Source organism: Erinaceus europaeus, chromosome 1 (assembly GCF_950295315.1).
Source record: "Erinaceus europaeus chromosome 1, mEriEur2.1, whole genome shotgun sequence".
Classification (NCBI taxonomy): Eukaryota; Metazoa; Chordata; class Mammalia; order Eulipotyphla; family Erinaceidae; genus Erinaceus; species Erinaceus europaeus.
The window spans coordinates 156768147-156785378 of NC_080162.1; the positions used below are offsets into that span (position 1 = coordinate 156768147).

The 17232-nt window shown below is 42.5% G+C and overlaps 2 long non-coding RNA genes across 2 annotated transcripts in view; both read right to left on the minus strand.

Moving 5' to 3' along the window:
• The window catches only part of LOC132540493 (uncharacterized), a 1042170-nt gene that overhangs the window by 482569 nt on the left and 542369 nt on the right, over positions 1 to 17232 (minus strand). The gene's annotated exons all lie outside the window — the stretch shown is intronic.
• LOC132540492 (uncharacterized) overlaps positions 1 to 17232 on the minus strand; it is a 313599-nt gene that overhangs the window by 61921 nt on the left and 234446 nt on the right. The gene's annotated exons all lie outside the window — the stretch shown is intronic.

The window sequence follows — 17232 nt, forward strand, 5'->3', positions numbered from 1 at the left end:
GAATCAGCAACTATTGCTTTTGTTATAAGGCAGAAGAAAATGCAGTATCTTTTATGTTGCAAGTTATTCAAGGGAAGCTTGAGTCAGATGACTCAAGGATTCCATTAATTCCCTCCCTCTGGAAATGTTTACAAAATAAGGAAAGACAAAGACAAGTCTCACTGGCATCTGGAACTCTGCTATTAGTCTGGGCTGGACACTGTCCCACCTCTGCTGTCCCTGCTGTATGTAGTAGGAGGTTCTGGTCTTGCTTTTGTTAAGATCTTATGTGATAGTGAAGAGACCCTCAAGTATTGGAACAAACTGATTTCAGAGCTATAAGAACTGAGGACTGCTGATGTGGTGACTTATCTACAAGTACAGTAAAGTGGTATTAAGGAGTGTATGTAGACTGAATAAGGAGCTCCCCAAAAGAAATGCTCACATCTGGATCCCAGGAAATACTATCAACTTGTAGAGTAAAAGATGTGATTAGGTTATGGATATTAAGAATTTAATTTACCCTCTACAACCTGAGTGACCCCCTAATAAAATCAGATGTACCATCATTAGATAAGCACATGAAAGGCTGTATAACCTTTGCACCAGAGTTGGGGAGTGATATAGTCATAAGCCTAGGAATGCTGGTAAAACCACCACAAGACGGAAGAAGCAAGGGACAGATGGTCCTCTAACATCTCCAGGGCAGATATTGTCCTGTTAAACAGTGGTCATGTGGCTTCTAGAAAAGCAAGAGACATATCTTTTTTATTTATTTATTTATTTATTTATTTATTTATTTATAAAAAGGAAACATTGACAAAACCACAGGATAAGAGGGGTACAACTCCACACAATTCCTACCACCAGAACTCTGTATCCCATCCCATCCCCTGATAGCTTCCCTATTCTTTAACCCTCTGGGAGCATGGACCCAGGGTCATTATGGGATGTAGAAAGTGGAAGATCTGGCTTCTGTAATTGCTTCCCCACTGAACATGGAAGTTGAGAGGTCGATCCATACTCCCAGTCTACCTCTCTATTTCCCTAGTGGGGTAGGGCTCTGGGGAAGCAGAGCTCCAGGACACATTGGTGGGGTCATCTGTCCAGGGAAGTCTGGTCGTCATCATGCTGGCATCTGGAATCTGGTGGCTGAAAAGAGAGTTAACATACAAAGCCAAACAAATTGTTGAACAATCATGAACCTAAAGGCTGGAATGGTACAGATGAAGAGTTGGGGGGTCCTCTATTTTGTATATAGCTAGCAGGCATTTTTTAATTATATTTCAAAGGGCCTGTAGCAATACTAGTGTTTTTTTTTTTCTGAACCTGAAATTTGATATGCAGGTGGATCAAAGTTATTGTCTGGCTGGAAAAGGACTAGAAAGCTGGACCAGGGAAGAAAGTAGGTCCCAAATATGGGAAATGGGTATAAATATTGTTGACTGTAAACCCCATCTATATGATGTGATCTGGGCCCATATTCAGCTTAGGAGCCTATGTAACCTCTGCATCCCTGTAGATCTGAGCTCACATTCTGTGGTCATGAGTAGGAACAGTCCAAGCTACCCCAATATCAACCCATCTTCCTCAGGTGTAACACAGAGTATATTGTCCATGCTCCCCTCGGATAATGGAACATTATTGTTGTTGATCCAAGTTGAGGGCAAAGTCCTATGGGGGTCCACAAAGAGGTCTGTTTTGTTGTTCCTGATAGAGTTAACTGGTCACAAAGGAGAGAGGTATTTATTTGAGGTCTAGACCCATCATGTCTGTTTGGAAATCTCAGGACTCCCCAAATAGGGCTCCAGTTGATAGCGTAGCCCGATAATGACTAAAGAGTCATCATTAAAGTATGACAGTCTCTTGCTCTTATTTAGCTTTTGCAGTCCTTGTTTTGCTAAGGTTATCTTAGGAGTGACTGAGGGAACTATAATGGGAAGTAGGTGAGAAGTATATCTAAATCTAATTAGATACTATTTCATTAGGAACTTTATACTGACTCACTACAGACTATTGTGTACTTTTGCTTTCAGGTATATATTTTGCCCTAATTTATGGATACATGTGAACATATTCTCTATCTCATGGGACCTGGTCTACATATAGGTTTGGGAACTTTGTTACGAAGTGAATCACCTGGGATGAAATTAGAGAATACTATGAAAGGAAAGGTCCCACCCAAGTAATGAGGCTGAAGGGCTGACATTCCATGCCTGACGAAGAGACATATCTTTATGAGATAAGACATTCAGTCTGTCATCCTATGTGTAATAGTCACAAGAAGCTAAACTTTCTTCTTTGGCATCCTCCCTTCTGCTCTACCTGCTGGGTGATCAGTCCTCAACATAAACTAGAAGGCATCCTTTTTACAATACCCTTGCTTTTGCCAAAGAGCCCAGATATGCCAGCCTCTGCATGGCCTCCTGACGGTAAATACAAAGCGCAGATTCAATCTTGGGAGAACAAAACCCACTTTCTTTCACTTAATCATTAGTGCTGAGAGATGGGCATGATCACTTAGCCACCTTTCTCAGATGGGACAACTGAGGAGTGGGAGGTTGGATGAGGAAAGTGGATCAGCACTGCTGGGCCTACACCTGAGGAAGCGCAGAACCTGTTTTCCTCATTAGACAGCTCGGTGTAAGATGCTCCCCCTGCCTTTCATCTGTTACTGAAGTACTTTGAGGAATAACCCACTGCAAATATTGTTGGATGAGGATAAGGATGGCCCAAAGTGCTTCCTCACTGTTCTGTACAGACTTTCCCACCCTAACCACTGCCAAGATGAAAGTCTCCAGCCAGCTCATTTTAAAAACACCCTTACACAGCAGCCAATTCCTCCAAGGTTGAGCCAGTGAAAGACTTAGCCAACATAGCTAAGCATGAGAAATCCCCTTTCCAATTAAGAATATGTCCCCTGGGATGATGCTTCAGTGTCAGTTGGAACTCCCAATGTGTCATTATCTGCCTGTGGCATCAGCAGGGAAGTAGGGCCCAGCTGCATGTGGAATCTTCCCTTCAGAAGGAAGTTGGGGGTCTCCAGCTGTGTGTCTGAGTACTGAGCTAGGACAAGCTTTAGTCAAAATTATTATGGGTTGGTGAAAGAGTCAATCGTGGAAATCCCTTCTTTAGAAAAACATGCATTCTATCTCATGAAGGATCCAGTAAAATAATAGAGAGAGAGAGAGAGAGAGAGAGAGGAAAGAGGAGAAAACTTGTGGCCGGATGGATAGTGCACTGTTTTGTATGTAACCCTAGTTCCATTCCAGCACCCAACACGTTGAAGGAAGTTTTGGTGCTATGCTGTCTTCCTCTCTACCTTTCTCCCTCTCTCCATCTCTGTCTCTATCAACAAAAAAGTTGGCCCAGAGCAGTTATGCCTGGGAAAGAAATAAATAAATAAAACCTCTTTTTTTTTTTTGGAAGAGGAATTTGTTCTAGCTCATTAAGTCTACTTTTGTTTAATATTTTGAAAATGTACTTCAGCTGATAGAGTGTGGGACAAGCATATCCCAGGCCCCTGGTTCTATCCCTGGCTCCCCCATGTGTTCTAGTGGAGTGGTGCACTAATCTGTCTCTCACTCACTAATAAAATAATTAATGCATAGGTCCAGCAAGATAGCATACCTGGATAGAGCAACACGTTTGCCATGCTCACAAATTAGGCTTGAGCCCAGTTCTGACTGCACTGAAGAAGCTTTGGTGATGTTCTCTCTCTCTCTCTCTCTCTCTCTCTCTCTCTCTCTCTCTCTCCCTCTCCCTCTCCCTCTCCCTCTCCCTCTCCCTCTCCCTCTCCTTCTTCCTCTCCCTCTCCCTCTCCTTCTTCCTCTCCCTCTCCCTCTCCTTTTTCCTCTCCCTCTCCTTTTCCCTCTCCCTCTCCTTTTTCCTCTCCCTCTCCCTCTGTCTCTGTCTCTATCCATCTGAGAAAAAAAATCAACATGGAATGGTGAAATCTGGCTATAACAACAACAAATGAATAGCTTATAGCTTAATAATCACCTTCTGCCTCCCATAATGATCCTGAGTCCATATTCCCAGAGGGGTAAAGAATAGGAAAGCTATCACGAGAAGGGTTGGATATGGAGTTCTGGTAGTGGGAACTGTGTGGAATTATATCCCTCTTATTCTATGGTCTTGTCAGTATTTCCATTTTGTAAATAAAATTTTTAAATAATTTATTTATTTATTCATGAGAAAGATAGGAGAGAAAGAACCAGACATCAGTCTGGTACATGTGCTGCCAGGGATCAAACTTAGGACGTCATGGTTGAGAATCCAATGCCTTATCCACTGTGTCACCTCCCGGACCACAGTATATATTTAAAATAAATAAATAAATAAATGAACAAGCTTTTTTTTTCCTTTTCCAGGTAGAGGGTGAGAGATGAAGAGTTTAGGGCAGAGAGAGGAGATACACCACAGCACTGCTTGACCATTCATGAAGCTTCATCCCCACATGGTGTTGCCATGTTGTTCTCTACAAACCTGTTTTTAAGTCTGTTTCAATAGCAATTTGACTAGATCTGAATGTAGTTAAACAGTGAACCATGAATTTTCATGGACTGAGAGGTTTTTCTCTCTCTGATTCTTGGGAAATGGAGCCCTGCCAGAGAGATGCCCTGATCCAATCTTTCAGTTTCCATCTAAGTAAAACTCTGGAGCTGTAAAGGCAGAAACATAGCCATTGGCATTTGAGAGGTTGAAGATAAGGCCCTGCAGGGTGGGCCTAGGTGACAGTGCACTTGGTAGAGTGCACACATTACCTGGGTTCAAGACCCCAGTTCCTAACTGCACGGAGAAAAACTTCACAATCAATAAAACAGTGCTGCATATCTGTGTGTGTATGTGTGTTTGTGTGTGTCTCTGTGTGTATGTGTGTGTGTTTCTTTCCTCCTATACTCTCTCAGTTTCTGTCTTTATCCAAAATAAATAATATATTTTAAAAGATCCTGCAGGGTGTGAGCTTGCTTCCCACCACATTCGCACTTCCCTTCCCCTAATCCTTCCACCCCCCAGTTACACTGACATCAAGTCTCAGGTTGGCACCTGCCTCTTTGCTGTATCAAAATGTCCCCCACCTAAGAGGATGCCCACAGGACTTCCATGGATCTGGCAGCTACCCCAGGACCCTGAATTCCCAGCAGCTGAGTTCTGCCCTGTGGCTCAGGGTGTAGGACCTACTTCTAAACACATCAACTTTAAGCTGTTTCCACTTGTCCTGTAAATGGTGATTGTAATACTTGAGGAAACCTTTGAAGGGCTATTGGGAACATGAGCAAAGCTGAGAACAAAGCCTGGAGTTTCAGCCAGTATGACTGCCCAGCAAGATTTCCCAGGCACAAAGAGGACAGTAACTAATAGGTGTGTGTGACTGAGTACTCTCAAAGGCCTTTCATGAACCTTCTCTTTTTTGCATCCCTAGCTGCCCTGCTAAGTAATGAAATGAGCTGTGATGACTAGTAACCCTTTTGCTGGTGAGGAAATGAGAATGCAAGAAGATTAAATGGTCCTCCCAAGGTCAAAGTCAGGAGAAAATTTTCTCTGATCATTTGCCACTATCTAACTCTTCCTGATGCAATGACCATATTCACTTGCTATGTTTGCTGGAACAAATCACTAATAACTTAGTGGCTTAATATAACACATGTTTATCATCCCCTTATATTTTTGTGGGGGGTGGACAGAGTTCAGAGTGGACCTCACTGGGTTAATGTCAAGGCTTCAGCAGACCTGCCTTTGGAAGGTTCCAGAGTATGATGGCTTCTTTGTCTTTGCCAGATTTTGGAGGCCACCATAGTCTTTAACTGATGACCCCTTCTCTGTCCTCAAAGAAAACAGAGTAGCTTCAAATCTCTCTCTAACTCTAACACCTTCTCCTGCCTCCCGCATGACCGACCCCCCACCCCCAGTTACCTTGGAACATCAGAATACTTCCTCTGTCTTAGGACTGACTGTTTTAAGACTCTATTGACAACTAGGGCTAACTTAAAGTTATCAGGTCCAGTCCCCATTACTAAGTATGCTTAAATGGTTCTCTCTCTCTCTCTCTCTCTGTCTGTCTCAATAAATAAGTAAATAAACCAATCCATCAGGATTAGGGATGGTCAAAAAAGCTCACTGGATAGTGTACCTGCCTTGCCGTGCCTGCAGCCCATTTTGAGCTTAGTCCCCAAGTTATTGTGGGGTCTTTCACCTTCCCACTTGCGCTGTAGCTCTGTCTTTCTATCTGAAAAAAGGTAGCCTGGATCAATGAGGCCCTAGCCATTAATAATAATAATAGTAATAATATCAACAATAATTCCTTAGAAAAGAGAGATTCTTAGACAAGGCACTCTACTTTTCACATGAGATGCACACATCTAAATTATTATCACAGGGCTCTCCAGAATCCTGTACCACTAGGACAGACACGCTGGGAGTATGGATAGACCTGCCAGTGTCCATGAAATGAGCTGTGATGTCCAGCAGAGAAGCAATTGCAGAAGCCACCTTCTGCATCCCATTATGACCCTGGGTCCATGTTTCCAGAGGGATAGAGAATAGGAATGCTATCAGGAGGGGAGGGGATATGGAGCTCTAGTGGTGGGAATTGTATGGAACTATACCCCTCTTATCCTGTGGTCTTGTCAATATTACCATCTTATAAATTAAAAAAAGTTAAAAAAAAAAAACCCAAAACATGAAAGGAAGAAAAGGAAGTAAATGGTTGCCAGGAAGAATGGATGCATTGTATAGGCACAAAACTCCAATGATAACCCTGGTGACAATAAAATAAAAATAATAAATTACCCGGTGGTAGTAATAGTAAATATAAATAATATATTATATAATAAAATAATAAATGTAAATAATCCCAGTGGCAATGGAAAATAATAACATTCAATAATAATAAGTCTTCTTGAAGAAATGGAATAGTTTAGATCCAAAATCCTAGCAATAACCCTAGGTAGCAATCAATCAATAAATAAGTCTTTGACTTTAGCAGACTAAGGAGTACATCATTCCTGGTACATATGCCTGCCAGTCTCCAAGGACCTGTGAACCTGCTGGGTAAGTTTCTCACTATTCAGTGTAACTAACTAGGTGCCATCAGCAGCACTGTTGCCCACCAACTCTCAGCTGCCATGTTGGCTTTCCCTAGAGCTGAGTGTTGGCTCCAGCATGCCTTTTCCAAAGCCTAGATCCTCCTTGCTCAACTCCCACATAGCCCAGGCCACTAAGAGCAGCCCAGTATCCTACTCACTCTGAGTCTAGATTCCTGTAGGTCTCAAGTCCTAACAGCTCAGAGGCCAAAACCCAGGGGCAAAGGTTTCCCATAAGTATGGTCTGCATTTTCTTTTCTCCTCATCAGACAAACCACAGACTCTCACAGGGAGCAAACCCCAGGTAGTGCAAGTCCAGTTTTGTGACTCCTGTGGATCCTCGTTGTTGCTCAATTTTCAGGGAACTAGCAAAGGGCAGCAGATTTCCCAATGAAATTCTGCCTTCATTTCCCACTCCACTGAGGCCTAGATAAAACCACAATGACTCAGTCTGGGAAATCATTTCTTTGAAAAGAAGAGCAAAGTAAAGAAAAGAAAAGAAGAGGAGAAGGGAAGGGAAGGGAAGGGAAGGGAAGGGAAGGGAAGGGAAGGGAAGGGAAGGGAAGGGAAGGGAAGGGAAGGGAAGGGAAGGGAAGGGAAAGGAAGGAAAGGAAAGGAAAGGAAAGGAAAGGAAAGGAAAGGAAAGGAAAGGAAAGGAAAGGAAAGGAAAGGAAAGGAAAGGAAAGGGAAGGAAAGGAAAATAGATTTATATATGGTAGTTTCTGCCAGTTTCTTTGGGACTCTGAGGGAGAAAGAAAGGTTCACTACTATGTAAACACATCTCAGTTTCCATGTTGATGAGGTCATGGATGTGATCACTTATAGACTGAACCATCTTAGTGATTCCTGCTGGAGTGGAGTCTTGGAGCTCAGGGAGAGATTTTAATCCTTTAGGTAGGAGGCGTTGCATCCAGATTTTTCTAGACTAGGATATGGAGGTGAAGCTTGTTTTGTTATTTATTTATTTGTCACAAGGTTTCACTGTACTGAGCTCACTTTTTCAGAAGAAAGGGAGAGACAGAGAAAGAGAGAGAAAGATACCACATGACCCAAGCTTCCTTCAGTGTGGTGGAAGCCAAACTCGAACCTGGGTGGTTGTGTGCATGACAAAGTAGGTGCGCTATCCATGCAGGTGAGCTACTCTGCCATTCCCCCCTCTCTCTCTCACTCTTAATTGTCATCACAAATAGTCTAATTAGTAAATCCCACTTTGCTGAAATTTCTGTTAATGTTCTGTGCACTCTTTAACCTCCGTCTAGGTCAAGAGTGAATTTAACCAGATCCATTCATTCCTTGTCATACAATCTATGGGTATCCCAAAAGGAACACAGAAGACTGGAGTGGATGGCTACTCTAGGATTCTTTGCGAAGGACATGCAGCTACTCACCTGCAAAGAAAAGATGTGAGGTTAGTCTTGACCACAATAACTCAGATGAGGATATACTCTGCCCTGCCAAGAAGCCCTAACATCAGGGGCCAGGCGGTGCCACACCCTGTTAAGCCACATGCTACCCTGCGCAAGGACCTGGGTTTGAGCCCTCACTTCCCACCTGCAGGGAAAACAATCATGAATAGTAAAGCAGGTCTGTAGGTGTCTATCTTTCTCTCTTGCTCAGTGTTTTCCTTCTCCCTTCTCAATTTCTTTCTGTCCAATCTAACAGGAAGAAAGAAAGAAAGAAAGAAAGAAAGAGAAAGAAGGAAAGAAAGAAAGGCGAGAGAAAGGAAGAAAGAAAAAGAGAGAGAGAGAGAGAGGAAGGAAGAAAGAAAGAAAGAAGGAAAAATAAGAAATTAACCCCAACATCAGGCTGCAGCAGTGAGGAATGACCTTAAGAATCACCCAGAGGAATGTAGTTGGTCTGCCCACCCCTACATCCACACACACACAGCCCACCAGGACCCAGGCAGTGGCCAAAGACCCACCCTTACTCACTAGCCAGGACTCGGCATCTTCCTTCATTGATTCCTTTGTATTGTTAAAGATTTGTTTTGGGGGCCTGTGTGGTGGTACATTCCAATAAGTGTGCATGTTGCAACGCACAAGGACCTGAGTTCGAGTCCCTGCTTCCCACCTGCAAAGGGGAAGCTTGAAGAGCAGTAAATCACTGCTGCAAGTGTCTCTCTCTCCCTCACTATCTCCTCCTTCCCTCTTAATTTCTGTCTCTATCCAATAAATAAATAAAATATTCTTAAAATTTCTTTCTTTGTTTATTTGCTAATGAATGAGTGTGGAAGAACAAGAAAACCACAGCATCACTCTAGGGACATCATCCCTAAGAATCCAATGCTTCACCTCCTCCTGACCCACCCTTGTTGATTTCTCCCTTCAGACACTCAAAAGATGTCTGCTGATTTAGACTTGAGATTTGGGAAAGAATGAGAATATAGAATGGGATGCTTCAGAGGTCTCTCTGAGTCTCTTCCCTCTGTGACAGCATTCCCTCCAACTTGAAGTGTGTAGGTGACCTTAATACAAAGCCTCCTGAGCACTCAATATATGCCAACAGCTATTATATGTTTTCTTACTTTGCCTTCCTGAAAATCTTGAGGATTAGAGAGTATTACTGTCCCCACTTCACAGCTAAAATACTCAACATCCAAAAGGTTAAGGGGTTTGTCCTAGGCCACAGCAGCAAAGAAGGCATTGACTTGACGTATTTATTTATTTATTTATTTATTTATTTATCACCATCAGAATCATCCTGGGGCTTGGTGCAAGCAGAACAACAGTTCCACTACATAATGTCACTTTCCCCTGTTCCCTTTTATGGATAGTGAGAGACAGAGCAAAGGAAAGACCCCCTGTAGCACTGCTCCAGCACTTGTGAAGCTTACCTGCAGGTGGGGATGGGGACTTGAACCTGGGTCCTGGAACACGGGGATGTGTGCACTCTTCCTGATATTCCACCACTTGCCCCTGCAATAGGCTCAAAAAACAAGCTAGAGCACCAACAAAATAGCTCACCTGGATAGAGATCTGTTTCACCATACACCCAACCCAGGTTCTAGCCTGGCTTCCACCATATTGGAGGAAGCTTGAGTGCTGTGGTGTCTTTTTTATCTCTCTTCTTCTCTGCCTCTATCTTTATCAATTGGAAAAAGTCAGCCAGAAGTAGTGAAGACCCAGCAAAAACCATCACAAAAGGCCAGCTGTAGCTTATCCTAGCCACCAGGGCCAAAGCAAGAGATGTTACAACTTGCAATAATCCTGGGGTCAGAGCCATGTCCAGCTCTTTCTCCTCCCCCTTCTCTGTCTTTCTTCTCCTCCTTGGACATGTTGCCTAATTAAATTTTGTTCCAGAGCGCCAAGACATTTATTTTAAAAGAAAATGAAAACATTCCATCAGAACATTTGAGTATAACTTCAAGCTCAAAAGAACACAAAGATCACTTTACAAAGAAGTTCTTATAATGAACAAACTCTTCGTGGGGGGTGGGGAGAAGCAGAGAAAATAAAGGGGGATTTCCTTGGGATCAGTTCAGCGCTTTAATACTGACTCTCTCGGTTACTAACAAAACATTCTCTCACTCAGCCCCTTCACCCCACACAGCTCCATTGAACACGAGGCTATGGGAGCCTTAACCAAAATTGCTGTGCTAGTTTTTCTTTTTCCTGTCTGTCTTTTGCTTCTTTTTTTCCTTAATAAAATGTTAGTCTTGCTATTATCCTTTCAATAAATTTTTAGCGAAGATGGTGGTGGCACACCTGGTTGAGCACACATGTTACCACGTGCAAGGACAAAGGTACAAGCCCCTGATCCCCACCTGCAAGAGAGAAGCTTCATGAGTGCTAAAGCAGGTCTCTCTTCTCTCTCTCTCTCCATCTCTTCCTCTCTCTCTTCTTCCCTCTTCCCTCTCCACTTCTCTATTATAAAATGCTAGTAAGAGGAAAAAATATATATACTAAGCCAGCAGATTGGCAACCTCCAGATTCACTCCCCAGTATTGCATGTCACCCCAGTATCCCAGCAATATGTCTAATAGGACATCCTTTCTTGGCATTCATCACCCCAGGATCTGGCCAGTGTCACAGTGAACTTGCCTCTTGGCTGTTAGTCAGTCACCCACCTACTTTCTCAATAAAGAAATGACATCACTTCCTCTGTTCACAGGCAGCAGCTGCTATCCATCCCGTTCACCAGGAGGAGCAAAGATCTTTTCCCTCCTCATTTCCGTTATTTAGGGCTCTGCTCTGGAAGGTGGAGTGTCCCTCACTGGCCTGTTGGTGTGATGTGTCTAGGAGATTGGTGCTAGCTGTGGATAAGAATAATTTCAGGACTGCTGACAGTCAAGTCATACACAAACACTGGAAGCTTAGAGTTTGCCCTCAGAATGTCCCTTCAGAATTCAGCCTACTATGTCTTCCTTTATGTATGGTATACTAGTGTAAAACATGTCTGACAGCTAGGGACTGAGCAGTGGCTCACAAAATAGAGAACACTATTACAGAGCACTGGAACCCTAGTTTAAGACCCCAGCCCCCACCTGCAGGGGAGAAGCTTCACAAGTGGTGGAGCAGTGCTACAGGAATCTCTGCTCTTTGTCTCTCCTTCCCTCTTCAGAGCCCTCTATCTCTCATCCTCTATTTAAAAAAAGAAAAATCACCAGGAACAAGAAACTTGCACAGTGACCAAATCCCAGCAATAATCCTGGTAACAAAAAAAAAAAAAGTTTTTTTCCAAAAAGCTTAAATACCTAAAATCAATAGTTCCTATAATATAATCTGATTGTGAAATCCCTTCATGAAGGCATGAAAGTCTGTTGTACCACCAGTGGCATCAACTTCCCAATTCAAAAACCTCTTTTTGATGGTCTAGAGTCGATCAGAGTCCCATTATCCCAGGAAAGAAGAGTTCTCAAATACACTCAAGAAGGAAGTCAGTACTTTGCATTAAGTGATGATTCTCTTGCTTGAGGCAATAGATTTCTGATAAATGTAAAACATTGTTTCAACAGAGAAAATGCCACTCTATTCTTGGGTTAAAAGTGTTAATCATAGGGATATATAGCATCACAAATAAATTATTAATGAACCAAATATAATAATTTCATGAACACTGTTTAAGCGTCCTTTTGCTTGTCTGAAAGAGAATGGCAATGTTGAACCCAGTTCTCCTAGAAAATGATTGAAAAATCCCTTCAGAGGTTTGTGTTCTGAGAAATGGAGAACAACAAAAAAAGTTATTTCCCTCTCTGGAATCCTGAACTGGAATGCTTTACCTTTCTTCTTCATGATTCATAAAAGACCAGATCCTCAGCACAGCGATTAGAGCTCTGTACTCAAAAGCATGAGGTCCCAGGTTCAGAACTGAGCACCACATCTGATTCTCTCTCTCTCTCTCTCTATCTCTATCTATTTATCTATCTATCTATCTATCTATCTCTATCTCTCTCTCTCCTTTTCTATGGTTTTAATAAATAAATCCATCTAGGAAAAGGATAAGGAGGAAGAGAAGGAGGAGGAGAAGAAAAAAAAAGGGAGGAGAGGAAAGCCCAACTCCTCTTCTTCATAACCTCCTAGAAAGAGCCTATTAGCACAGTAAGTAGAGTATAACTTCCTAGAGACTGTGCCACTCCCTCTGAGGGCAAGATTGATCTTACTTATAGATATTTTATCCAAGCTTAGGTAGAGGTTGGCTTCTCTTAGCCCATTTTGCATTCCATATCAACAGCTAAATTTGCTTATTGACTGCACTATTCCTGCTACGAAATCTAAACAGGCCTTTCACTTTGAAAACCTATCATTGATAAGTTAACCACAGCCATAGTAAGTCTTTGTCATCTACAGCTTGTTGTTTGACTGTACACATCTGTGGAAAGTTTTGCAATAAGCTGCTTCACCTCCAGTTGTCTAAGACCCCCACTGAGAGATTTATGCCAAAGGCCTTTGGCACTCAACTAGTGATGCATTAACCAAACCTGTGAACTGCATTAGAATTTCCACAACTTTGGTCAAGAAGTAGATGGATTCATGAGCCAACAGCCCACAAACCAGCATAGCAAGAGCTAATTGTGTAAGATTGAAATAACGGATGAGGTTCACTCTGGAGTTTGTGTGGAATGTTGCTGATATTTTAATATTGCTTATTCTAGATCCCAGAGAGAAGTCCTTTAGATTTTTCTCTTAAGTTATCTGTAAACCCTAACAATTAAGTATACTTTACTTTCATAAGCAGAAATAAAACATGTATAAGTAATATTCTCCCTGTGTAAGTCCTCCAAAATTAAGAAATTTATATTGGCATTCATACTGTTTGTAGTATAATTGATTTCCTAAGTTTAATTAAAATCTGTCCTCTTTCTAAGAGGACATAATTGGAATGGCAAAATATAACCAAGGCCCTGCCTGAAGTATCAGTCTTAAGAATGATATTTATAGACTGCCAGTCAGACTGACAAGGTTCCAGAGGTTATACAGGCTCCTGTGCTAAATATGAATAGACATGAGCCCTCAGTCAGATAGATGGGGTTTATATACTTTATATATATAATATTTATATCCTCTTCCCATATTGGGGAGCTACTGTCTGCTCTGATTCAGCTTTCTAGTCCTATCCTCAACTCTGATACAATCTTCCCAGACAATACTTCTAGTCCAACTGCATGTTAGCTGTGGGGATCAAGCAAAAATTAGTAAAGTCATGGGCAAAATAGACTTCCTAGCTCTTTCCAACATGAGTACCCCAAATTTCATTTGCTATACTCTTACCTTTAGGTTCCTGATTATTAAACAATTTATTCTGTTTTATATCATGATGCTTTTCAGCCACCAAGTTGCAGATGCTACTATGATGCCAACCTGACTTCTCTGGGCAACCTGACTTCTTCTTCCTCACCAATGTATCCTGGAACCCCACCTCTCCAGAGCCCAGTCCTACTAGGGAAAGATAGAAACTCCCATGTCCAATGCTGAAGTGATTATAGAAGCCAGACCTTCCACCTTCTGCTCACTATAAAGACCCTGAGGGATAAATAATAGCAAGACTTCCAATGGAGGGGAGGGGATATAGAATGCTGGTGGTGGGAATTGTCCCTCTCATATCACACAATCTTCTCAATCATTATTAAATCACTAATAAAAACAAATAAATAAATAATTTAAAAGAATGGTATTTATTTAATCAGATAGAACTAAACCAACAGATTGAGTTTTACTCAACAAATGCTTAGAGAATTCTTCCAAGGAAACTGCCTGATATCCCAGGTAAGTTTTTTCAGTCTTACAGGTGAGTAAGGAATGTCATCGTAGCAGTGTCAGTAATCTTGGGACATTTGAGGGGACCTTAAAAAGAGAAGAATGGGGGGCAGTAGCACACTGGGTTAAGCGCACATGGTGCAGAGCGTAGGGACCAGCGTAAGGATCCCGGTTAAGACCCCAGCTTCGCACATGCAGGAGGATCGCTTCACAAGTGGTGAAGCAGCCCTGCAGGTGTCTATCTTTCTCTCCCCCTTTCTGTCTTCTCTCAGTTTCTCTTTGTCCTATCCAACAACAGCAACGACAACAATAACAAAAATGGCAACAACAAAATGGGGTGGCGGGACGACATCCAGGAGCAGTGGATTCATAGTGCAGGCACCAGGCCTCAGCAATAACCCTGGAGGCAGAGAGAGAGAGAAGAATATGCCAAGGTCAGGTGTTAGCACACCTGGTTAAGCACATACATTACCATATGCAGGAAGCCAGTTTTGAGACCTCAGTCCCCACCCACATGATAAAGTTTTGAGAGTGGTGAAGGTGTCTCTTTCTCTCTTCCTGTCTCCCTCTCTCTTGTATCCAATAAACAAATAAGTAAATAAAATACTTTTTAAAAGAGAAAAATATGCTCAAATCTACAAATATTGTGGGTAGTGTGTGGTAGAGAGTTCTTGCCTTGACTTCCTAGTCTCAAAAGGTTTTTAGAAATAATTCTGTCGGGAATCGGGCAGTTGTGCAGTGGGTTAAGCGCAGGAGGCACAAAGGGCAAGGACAGGTGTAAGGATCCCGATTGCAGCCCCTGTCTCCCCACCTGCAGGGGAGTCGCTTCACAGGCAGTGAAGCAGGTCTGCAGGTGTCTATCTTTCTCTCCCCCACTCTGTCTTCCCCTCCTCTCTCCATTTCTCTGTCCTATCCAACAATGACAACACCAATAACTACAACAATAAAACAAGGGCAACAAAAGGGAATGAATAAATAAATAAATGAATAAATAAATAAATAATTCAGTCTAGGCTGTCTAATAAAAACTTCCAGGTACATTATTCATAATAGCCAAAATAAGGAATCAACCTAAGTGCCCATCTACAGATGATTGGATAAAGATGTTATGGAACATTTACTCAGTGGAGTACTAGCCTGCCATTTAAAAAGATCATATTAGGGCTGGGTGGTGGCACACCTGGTTGAGTGTACATGTTACAGTGCGCAAGGACCTGGGTTCAAGTCCCAGGTCCCCACCTGCAGGGGGAAAGCTTCACAAGTGGTGAAGCAGTGCTGCAGGTGTCTCTCTGTCTCTCTCCCTCTCTATCACCCCCTTCCCTCTCAATTCCTGGCTGCCTCTATCCAAATAAATAAATAAAGATTTTTTTTTAAAAAAAGATGATATTAGGGATGATCTCACTCTCAGGCAGAAGTTGAAAAACAAGATCAGAAGAGAAAACACAAGTAGAACCTGAAGTGGAATTGGTGTATTGCACCCAAGAAAAAGACTCGGGTGGGGGTGGGAGGGACAATACAGGATAACAGAGGACCTAGTGGGGGTTGTATTATTATATGGAAAACTGGGAAATGTTATGCATGTACAAACTATTGTATTTACTGTATAGTAATGTTTTACTATTGTAAAACATTAATTCCTCAAGTAAAAAATAAGAATAAGGAAATAAGAAATAAAAAAGATGATATTATGTCCTTTAGGACAAAATGAACAGATATGGAAATTATGCTGAGTGAAATAATTAAAGAGATGAAAGACAAATACCAGATGGTTTTGCCTGTATGTGGAATATAGAGAATTGGGGGGGTAGTTGTGCACCCAGTTAAGCACTCATAGTACTAAGCACTAAGCACAAGGATCCGAGTTTGAGCCCCCGGCTCTCCACCTACAGGGGCGACACTTTACAAGTGGCAAAGCAGGTCTGCAGGTGTCTATATTTCTCTCTCCCTGTCTACTTTCTCCACCCCCTCTCAACTTCTCTCTATCCTATCAAATAAAATGGGGGGAAAATGGTCACCAGGAGCAGTGGATTCATAGGGCCAGCACTAAGCCCTAGAGATAACCCTGGAGGAAAACAAAAAAAGAATTGAAACACATAAATTTGCAAGAAGAAAAGAAAAAAAAGTAGTCAACCTGTTTCTATGACTTTATAAGACATGTGGTGGTTATCGTTGGGTACAGTGAGGTACTGCACCTCTGTTATCTTGTAAATCACTAATAAAGTATCAGAATAATTTTAAAAATAAATAAGAAGGAGGGGACAGTCCTGTGGAGAGGAATCTTGTGTTTCTAGAAAAAGTTATTGCATACCTGTCAAGTCATCCACCAGGTTTGAGGTCTGTTCAGTGTTTGCCTGTCTTCACAAAACTCCAGGATCCTTCCTTTTCTTTGAGGCTTCCCTCACAGATGAAGTTCCTCCTGCTGCAGTCTCCTGCTTCCTAAGGACTCTACCAGCCTCTACCATAGATGGATATAGCAACCAACACTCAGAGTGTGGATAAGTCTACCCAGCCCCTGGCATCCCTGGACACAGTGCTCCCCAGGTTTGAGACAGGCTGGCTCCAGTATCATAAAGGCCTGGCCTAGATGGCCTGAGGCTACTGCTTCTAGCAGGGTCAAGCCATTGAAGCAGATCCAACCCCTCAACACTATCACCTCTGGATTTCACACCTCATGTCAGATCTCCCTTGGAAGAGTTCTGCATTGTGAAGTTGCAAGAAACTCATTAGGCACTCACCAGGGAGCCTCTGCTGCTGAAGCTTAATCCCAGGGACACTGCTGTGCAGTCCTTCCTTTCCTCATCCTTCCTGGAAGGTGAGGGCAGAGGGAGGCATTGAAGAGGCTCAGGGACAACTCAGCTCTTCAGCAGCTTGTGTGTGTGTGTGTGTGTGTGTGTGTGTGTGTGTGTGTGTGTGTGTGTGTGTGTGTGTGTGTGTGTGTGTGTGTGTGTATGTCCCCAGCTCATCTCATACTGCTC